We start from the raw sequence: 9,626 nt of genomic DNA, 5'->3' as shown, positions 1-9,626 counted from the left end.
CATATGGCCCTTAGGATAAAAGAATTTTTAGGACTGAAACAAGTTATTAGAAGAAAAGCAGATTCTTAAATGAACATTTCACTTTTTAAATCCTGAAATGAGAGAAGCGGGTTCAAATTCTTTCTGTGACAGTCTGTAATGACTACCAATGGCTTCTATAAGAACTGCCTGATATTATTCCAATAAATGAGAAAATCATGGAATTTGACTTAACTCCATCTCAGAAGTGAGTCTTGTCCAGGGTGGCTGGAGCAGCAAGACCATGTCTCCCTGACTGAGCTAGGTCTGGATTCGAGGTATGAGCACAGGTCTTATGTTTGAGAGACCAAGCAGGAGACAATGTCAATTTACTGCTGCATCTTTGCTGACCTGATGGAAGGTAAGGAGGCCCTCACCCTACATGAACACTAGGAGACACCAATGGGAAATGTCCATTCCAAAACTACCAACTACTTCAGGAAGAGCATGCACTGGAAGTCTTTGAGCATCTCACTCAAGGTTCCCACACATTCCATAGCAAAGACATAACCTTTTAAAAATGCCTGCTTCCTGGGGAATGGAGGGCCAATGACCTTCATGTTCTCAGGTAGTGTGGCCACACCAAGCCTCTGGGGAGCCCTTCCACCAGGTGGTCAATGCCTTCAGGAAATATTGATCATGCATATGAGACCATCAAAAGCAAAGACTTTTTAAAGTAAGTCAAGTTATAGGATTAGCTCTGTAACATTCTTGTAGTTAGCTGTCCAATGGTGCTCTCCACCTTCAAGATGAAAGCCACTTTCTGTCCTGTGACAGATGTTTTTCTCCTAACCTCAATCCAAGTCAGTTTTTCTTACCATTGTATTTGGCTGCAGTTCTTCTGTGTAGTTAAGGTATGCATCATTCATTCAAAGCCTTGTAGTGTAGTTTTTGAATCTCTGACATCAACAGAGATATCTGAAGTCTTTTGGTCACAGAAGAAACAAAGATGAGTAAAACAAGTGGCCCCCAGACTTCTTTCATTCTTTGGGACAATGAGATAGAGAAAATTTAAAGTCTGAGGTCATTCTTGTTGCAAGGTTTAAAATTATATCTGTCATCTCAATTTGCTTAAAAGTATTTAAAGCTGGAAGTATTTGTAACAAAAACCAATGAAATTACTCTGAATTGAGGATTCAATAATTTGAAAGTATAGTTCTAATACTGAAACTTAGATAGTGCCACAGAGTACATGGATTTTATGCAGTGAGAATATATTGTGCTTCGTGGAATTTTCCAAAGATAGAAATAACTACTGCTTATTTTTTGAAGAAAGGAAGGATTTTGAAAAGTTCATGCAATTACCAAACTAAGAAGTTCAATGCACACACTGGGTTATGCCCTCCTGTGCTACTGGGCTCTTAAAGAGGCACAGAATGATCCCAAGAAGTAAGAGGATGATGTGACAATTTCACAGAAGCCTACAACTTCCTGCCACTGCTGTCACCAGGGGGCCCAAATTCCCAACCCTAAGGCCAACTGGCTTACAGAGCCCAGCATGGGGCACATCTCAGTGTGTCATGGCTGCAATGCACTAGTTTGGATGGATCCCAAGCTTCCATGAGAGGAACTTCTAGAGGCCTCAAGGGCATCTGCATCATGGTCCTCCTTGATGACTGTCATTGATTTGTGCTAAACCAGCATGACCTGAGCTTCAGTCAGAGACTTCAAGTGTCTCATACAGTTTCTTCTCTGCATTTTCTTTTTACCCACATTAGTATAAATGCTATTTGCAAAAATGAGACTGGAGGGTGTTCCCCCCCAGGGCTGCAAAGACCCCAGCTACAGCATGTTGTTTCCCAGTCCCATGAGAGAGCTGGAGGTCTCTGTGAAAGCTTTGGGCACTTCACTACTTCTGTGGTGGGGAGGGACACATAGAGGGCAGCCCATGCCTATGAGCTGGGGAAAGACAGAGGACAGGCCACCTGCCCACTGCACAGGAGTATCCCTCAGATGTGTCACAAGGGTATTTCTTTACTCTTCAACCCAGGTGACTCTGGATTCTCTGGTGCCATCCCCAAGGCCAGATACTCTTGCTCCTGTGGGTATTGAGGATGGAACCAAGAGCCTTGCACATACAAGGTGAGTACTCTACCACTGAACCACAACCCCAGCCCAATGTTTTGTTCTTTAATTGAAACTCACCCCTGTTATTTTTGTGAAACTGTGACAGTAATCTTCAGATAGAAAATTCTGGTTTTATTTTTGGAGCTTCTTATGCATATGCTATTTTTGTATAAATTAGTGTATACTTGCATTTGGAAACATGGTTAAATATGTTTTACCTCAGAATAAGGGTAAATAGAAATATGGTATGATAATCTCCATATTAAGAAGGGAAAATGATTCATTCACCAATTGGATTTAAAACATTCTGGTATATGACATGATTGATTGCATTTAAGAATAAATACAGCATTCCATTTAAAATAGAGATGATTATTCTTCAATAATAAAATACAGGATTGTGTCCAACTACAACTAAAAGACAAATATTAAAAAAGAACAAAACATTGGAATATAAACTTGTTCTTGTTAGGGTCTGTAAACAAGTCAGGATGGTGCCTGGCATTTTGCAGAAGGAGTGGTTTGTGAAGTAACGCCAGCGAGCCATTAAGTATGGAGATTCCTTATTGGTTGACTGTTGTATCTAGTTTATGTTAATTAAGATAAGCTGTGTGGAATATATATATATATATATATATATATATATATATATATATATATATATATATATATATATATCCCTCCTGTTCTACAATAAACGGCTCTGCACTCCTGCTGTATCAATGTACACAAGTTGTTTGTCACCCCCGGTTATTTTGCTGCAGCCTGACTGTGCCATGTTTTTAAATTATTTTGCAAATCAGTCCAAGACATAATAAAAAAAATTTAAGGATACACGTAGGCAGACATGGTGGTGCACACCTGTAACCCTAGAGTCTCTGGAGGCTGAGGCAGGAGGATCTTGAGTTCAAAGCCAGCCTCAGTAAATTAGTGAGGCCCTCAGCAACTTAATGAGACCCAATCCATAAATAAATATTTCAAAAAGTGCTGTGAATGTGGCTTAGTGTTCAAGTACCTGAGGTTCAGTTGCCTGGAGAGAGAGAGAGAGAGAGAGAGAGAGAGAGAGAGAGAGAGAGAGAGAAATGTAAAAGGGACATATAATAAAATATGTAAACTGCCTAGCACCAGATCCATTTGTGTCACAGCCACTTGAATCTTCTGAATTAAGTTCTAATTGTTGGGTTTGCTATAACTTGTTTTATTCCCCTATTTTAGCAACAGTACATTCAACTTTATCTAATAATTATAATATGTGTGTGTGTTTTTTGTTAAGTTATAAGCATCACTGAAGGCACTCAAAGCTTTTAAAATACAATGTAATTTGAATTTTTAAAGTAGCCTTATTGGAGTATAACTTACATATCATAAAATTCACCTGGTATAAAAATTCAATGTAAAGTGTAAAATGCAATATTTTTGGTAAGTTTTCAGAGTTGTGCAAATAATACCATACTAGTTTTAGAAAATTTCCACATTTCCCCAAAGATTTTCCAAATCCATGTACTCTCAGTTCCCATACTGCAGATTTTATAATGTATTAAGTTTTGCTTTTTATTCAAGAATGTTAGGTGTGAGGTGGAGAAGAGATGTAAGGGATCTAAGCACAGAGGCTAGAATCTCTCTCTTTCATTTCCTCCCTACTTTTATGTATCAAGTTTATATTTATTTAACACTCAGTTTGTACCATATTTCCAACTGTCCTCTGCCAGTTCAATGTCACTCATGAACAGGGCTGTCATCTATAGTGTGCTAATGGAGTTAAGTAGTTTAGTGGTTAAAACACCTAAGATTTATTTTAGTCTATAGGACACATTTCTGAAATGTTTTTATGTATAATTTAAAATTTAAACACATGGAAGAGAAAAACATTTAACAAACACAAGTAATATCACCTTATTTTACATGGTGCCCAACTAATTAATAAGTACTTTAGTGTCCTTGATTTAATTAATTTACTATTTTTTTTATGTCTACCTTACAAGAAGAAATTTTAGACAAAGCAATAGTTTGTTAACAGCAAAACTAGGATTCAAAACTAAGTATATAAAGTCACATATGGGAAAATACTGATAACTAACAGTGAAGGTAGTGAAGGTGTAGGTTGTAGAGATAGAGAACAGAGACAAATACACAGGTGCACAGAGATTCCATATGATCACAGAGATCACATGCTAGAATCATATAAAGAAGCTTCCAGTTCTTCCTCACACTCAGGAATAACTTCTCAGCTCTTTGGTATCCTAACATATTTCCCTGAAGGATATTTGATATATATTGTCTTAAGTTTGCTCAACTATAGGCATAATGGTATCATTCTTCAAAATAGTCTTGCAAGTGAAGCATGGAGGCTCATAGAGATATTTAACTGGGTCTAATTGTGATAGTAAATACGATAGTATATGTGACTCCATTTTGTTTTGTGACTCCATTCTGTAAAACAAACATTCCAAGTACATGAGTAATGACTGGGGCAAGATGTTCTTTTCCTTTTGCTACAGAAACATTTAAGAACATGGACCTAATGGGGTATTGTTTCTGTAACTAGGGTAATGGGGCCCTGTTTCTGTAACTGGGGTGATTGGGTTAACTGTAATTGGTTAGGCTTCCCTCTACCTGACTGCATTCTCCCACTCTGTAACCTGGCTTGCTTGCATTGACTAGACCCCCATACGTCTCTTTTGCAGTTTTCAGGCTTATAAGGAGTGCCCTTGCAATTGTTCAGAACTGATCAGTAGAACATCTTTATGTTCTGGTCAGTCACCACCGGTGTGCTTCAATAAAGGTTTGATTCAATTATATGTGAGTGGTTAGAAGTCAGTTTATGAAACCCGGGACAAAGCTTTAACCATAACACTGGCATGTATAAGAAACTTAGTAACTTATGCCTTGTGGGGGTATCAGGCAGAAAGCAGCTGTTTACTTGAACAAACAGGTATGGTCACTCTACCTCAGCACATAAACTCAAAATGGAGAAGCTCACAGCAAACTACTGCTTTGCAGAATGGAGTAAGAAAGGTTTAGGCACAGACTGAGACAGGTGTTCTATACACCATGGAGTCATTAGGGCAGGCACAGACTGACAGCTGCTGTTCTACACTCCATGGAGTAACTCAGAGCAGTCACAGCATGAGAACTACTGTTGTGTACACCATGGAGTCACTCAGGGTAGGCACAGCCTAAGAACTGCTGTTGTGTGCACGATAGAGTCACTCAGGGCAGGTGCAGCCTGAGGACTACTGTTCTACACACCATGGAGTCACGAGAAAAGGCACAGCCTGAGAACTACTTTTTTACACATCATGGAGTCACTCAGTGCAGGCACAGCCTGAGAACTAATATTTTGTACACCATGGAGTCACCCAGGGCATGCATAGCCTGAGAACTGCTGTTGTGTACACCATGGAGGCACCCAGGGCAGGTACAGCCTGAGCACTGCTTTTCTACACACTATGGAGTCACTAGGGCAGGCACAGTCTGAAAATTAATAATTGATTATTACCCAAATTAAGAAGTGAATTACAACTCTGAATAGGGAACACTTGGAATTTAGTCTTTGAGTGACTCCTTTAAGCACATGTTGGTGGCCCTAATGGGGAGAATCACAGCCTCTGGAACAGGAGTCCACTATATTTTTCCTTTGCTAGCAAAGCAAAAACTTATTTTTCCTTTTTCTCAAAACCATGTTCTCATCATTGGATTGGAATCAGGGATCAGGACTGAGCTTTCAATAATAAAATGCCACTAGGCAACTGAACTCCAAAAAGGGGGGATATGGCTGTTTATTTTCAGAAGTATCTTTGCTTTGTCAGTATAAAAAAAGGATATTTTAACCTTATCACTAAAAGCTACCCCACTGAATTAATGTTTTAGTGCACTTTACTACCTAAGAATATACCTACTCTAGTTCTTCCTTGGTAACTACATCAAGTGCCTGAACTAGAAAGAAAGTTTCCTTTAATTCTGGTGAAGTGCTCAGATATGCCCAAGAAATTATTGCTACATTAATATATATATATATATATATATATATATATATATATATATATATAGTTGTAGATAATTTTATTTTATTTATTTTTTTATGTGATGCTGAGGATCAAACCCAGTGCCTTAAAATTAATGTTTTCCAATGCATATATTTGTTTTACTACTCATTTGGGTGTGAACAATCTATTAATCATACATAATTTTTGAGAAACCTATAGGATCACTTAATAAAAACCCAAACAAACTTATTATGCAATACTAAACCTAACATTACCACCAGAATTGGAGCTATTTCCAATCCATGCCTGTATATTAATATGAGATTACATGTACACTTAAAACATAATTCATTTTTTTAAAATTTGTAAGAAATATATTATGTATAAGTCCTGAGTTATATTCATGAATCAACTGGAAAAAAATTAGTAAACATATATATTTCCCTATCAAAACACCATAGTTATCAAAGTTTTTAAGAGGTGTAGTGAAAAAAAATGCATGTTATCTGATATTCATATTCATTTCATAACAGTAATGTGACTGACAGATAATTCAATATGAATCCTCAACTTATGTTAATACCAAAATTGAATTTGTAGGACATTTCAGTATACCTATGAACTCCTATGTGTTTCTTGAGTAAAACATTGAATATTCAATGCCAATGGTGACTGTAGATTTTGTGTCTTCTTCATCTTCTATATTCTGCCATTCTCCATTTAAAAATACTAATAATCATATAACATATGAGATACATTTCTATATCTCAGAACTTATATATTTTTATCAAATTTCATACATATTTTCCAATGTACCTGCTTATGGATTCTCATGGGGGCTGACATTATCATTCACTACATCACTCAAAACCTACTGTGAATGATAATTCATTATTAAGCCTAAAGTCTTTGTTCTCCCAATAAACCTACATACTGTGCACATTTAAGTGGATGTTGACTAAGACATTACATTATTAATGGTACACTTACTGTGTCATCATTTATTGACTTATAGGATACATCATTGCATCGCAGAATTTATATATATATATATATATATATATATATATATATATATATATATATATATATATATACACACACACACACACACACTCTCACACACACATACTATGTATCCAAATTCCCCACCTAATGTCCTTCTGTGATTCAGATCATACATGATGTTATGTTTTGGTCTAATTTTTTCACTGATACATTCTTATGTATATTCATGTTTCCCAATACTGATATTTTTCCTCTAGAATGACTCCTCCCCCAACTCAAAATTTCATGTTAACTCTAAGTTTATTCTATTAACTCAATTGAATTTCACAGTATATATAGAGTTGATGTTGCACGATCTCTTGGCAAAACCCAAACAACCTTATTGTACAATACTAAACCCAATATTACCTCAAGACTTAGAGCTATTTTGAATCCATGCCTCTACATGAATATCAGATTCCATGTGTATTTAAAACATAACTTAAATTTTCCTGTTTAAATTTGCATGAAATATATTATGTATTCGTCCTGGGATACATTCAGAAAAATCCTTACAATATGTCCCCATTGAGTCATGTGCTAGTACCAATTTTCAACAGCTAGCAAGAGCCAACCTTTAACTTTTCATGAGTTTTACAAATCAGTGTTAAAATATAGTCATTGGGCTGGGGATGTGGCTCAAGCATTAGCCCGCTCACCCGGCATGCATGCGGCCGGGTTCGATCCTCAGCACCACATACAAACAAAGATGTTGTGTCCACCGAAAAATAAAATAAATAAATAAATATTAAAAGAATGCACTGCCTGATACCCTTCATCTTTAAAAAAATAAAAATAAAAAAATAGAATATAGTTATTATTTGAAATTAAATTATGACTCCAACATTTGTGGCTGATGAGCAAGCACGTTTGGCACAGTGTTTGCTGCAAGCTGACCTACCTCTGGAGCACAGGCTTGGACTTATCTGGCTTGGGATCGGATGTCCTGACTTGGTGCTTCTGAATGCCCTGGAAACCCAGTGCCCAGACCTTCCCGCAGGGTTTTGAGGACTCAGCCCCACTCCTACCAGCGCATCTCCCACCTAACTGCAGGGCAGCATCTTTACAGCTCCATCACGCTGCGGTCCCACACTGGAGTCCTGAATAGCAGCAGCCACCCTACTTTCCACCGCCCTAGCAGCAGTTGGCTTACACTCAGTCCGTGGATCCCTACTCACATTTGAGTAAAGCCTATGCTGCAGCCATTAGCCCCCTGCACCAGCCTGTGGCCGCCAACAGTCAGCAATGGTCCTGGCCTGGCCGCCAGAGTCAGGAGGGGGCTGCCCTGCCTTTACAACTAGGGCGCCTGGCCGGCCTGCTTCCTCAACTCTCTGGGATAGAGGAAGTGCTGTGGGCGTCCTCGGGGATGCCTACAGCCACTCAGATCTGCTGTTGCCCCACATGCACACCCTGAATGCTACAGGCCTGGCAAAGAACCTGAGGCTCCACAACATGGCTCACCAGATAGAAGAGGTGAAGAATGTCAACCCAAACCTGCCTGGGCATGATCAGACGGTAATCTGCAAAGGTCCCATTTTCCATGGCTTAAAACCCCCTGAGTCTCCCCTGTCAGAAGGAGCTGGTGATAGCCCTGATGAATCCTATGAAGTCTTCTGCTTGGTTCTGGGAAGATTGTCTCTCTTCAGCTCCACATCCAAATGTAAGTGACTGTGGCTGAAGTGCAGAGGTGATTGTCATTTTCTGAATGCTTAAAGGCCTCTCTGCTGCGAGGTGTTTTCAAAAAACAAAGCCCCAAACTGGCTGATAGTTGTGGGAAAAGTTGGACAAGACTGGCCTGAAACTTCCAGCTGGGAGACAGAAAGCTGCTCTTGTGATCCTCCTGACATTCTTGGTGGAAGGAAAAGCTGTTCACTTGGCTTGGGGCTTTGCATAGGGCTGTGAAGTGGAGTTTTCTAGTAAGCCAGTGGCCTAATATTTAACCAGTCCTTACCTAGGAGAGTAAACCAAGATGGCAACAAGAAAGAATAACACTGTGGGAGGCTCAGCAAGTTTGTAAAGAATTCACGGACCTTCTCAATCAAGACCAAACACACAATGGCAACAAAAGGCACTCCCTGGTCTTAGAAACCTACAAACAGAACTGCTTGTCTTATTTTAGCCTGATTACCCACGGGTTTGGCAGCCATGTCATCTGTACTCCTGTGTCTGGGGTGCAGAACTACATCAAAGAAACCCTGATTCTCATAGACAAATCCTATATTAACCCCAGAGACCAGAGTCCAGCAGATTCTAATAAGACTCTGGAGAAATTTGAGAAGCAGAGGGAGTAAAACGGAGGTGAGCACAGGGCCAGAGGGGAAAGGACAGAGGAATCCATCTCCACTGGGACAGACTGGAGGCACCCTTGCTGGGAGAGGAGATTCCAACCCCTCTTATCCAACTATCCAAAGTCCTCTGTCACTTGAGGCATGCAGGATCTTGACCTGCGCTCTGGGATCCCTGCGGATTCTCTAGCACTGCAGTGTCTGTCCTTGAACACATTATCCC

The 9,626-nt window shown here is 39.1% G+C and overlaps 1 pseudogene; it reads left to right on the top strand.

Moving 5' to 3' along the window:
- Window positions 1-339: 339 nt before the first annotated feature.
- Window positions 340-9,409, top strand: LOC143387937 (transcription factor AP-2 gamma pseudogene; annotated as a pseudogene).
- Window positions 9,410-9,626: the final 217 nt, after the last annotated feature.

Source organism: Callospermophilus lateralis, unplaced genomic scaffold, assembly GCF_048772815.1.
Source record: "Callospermophilus lateralis isolate mCalLat2 unplaced genomic scaffold, mCalLat2.hap1 Scaffold_63, whole genome shotgun sequence".
Lineage (NCBI taxonomy): Eukaryota > Metazoa > Chordata > Mammalia > Rodentia > Sciuridae > Callospermophilus > Callospermophilus lateralis.
Note: the sequence above shows the minus strand (reverse complement) of the source record. Positions and strands in the feature narration are given on the sequence as shown.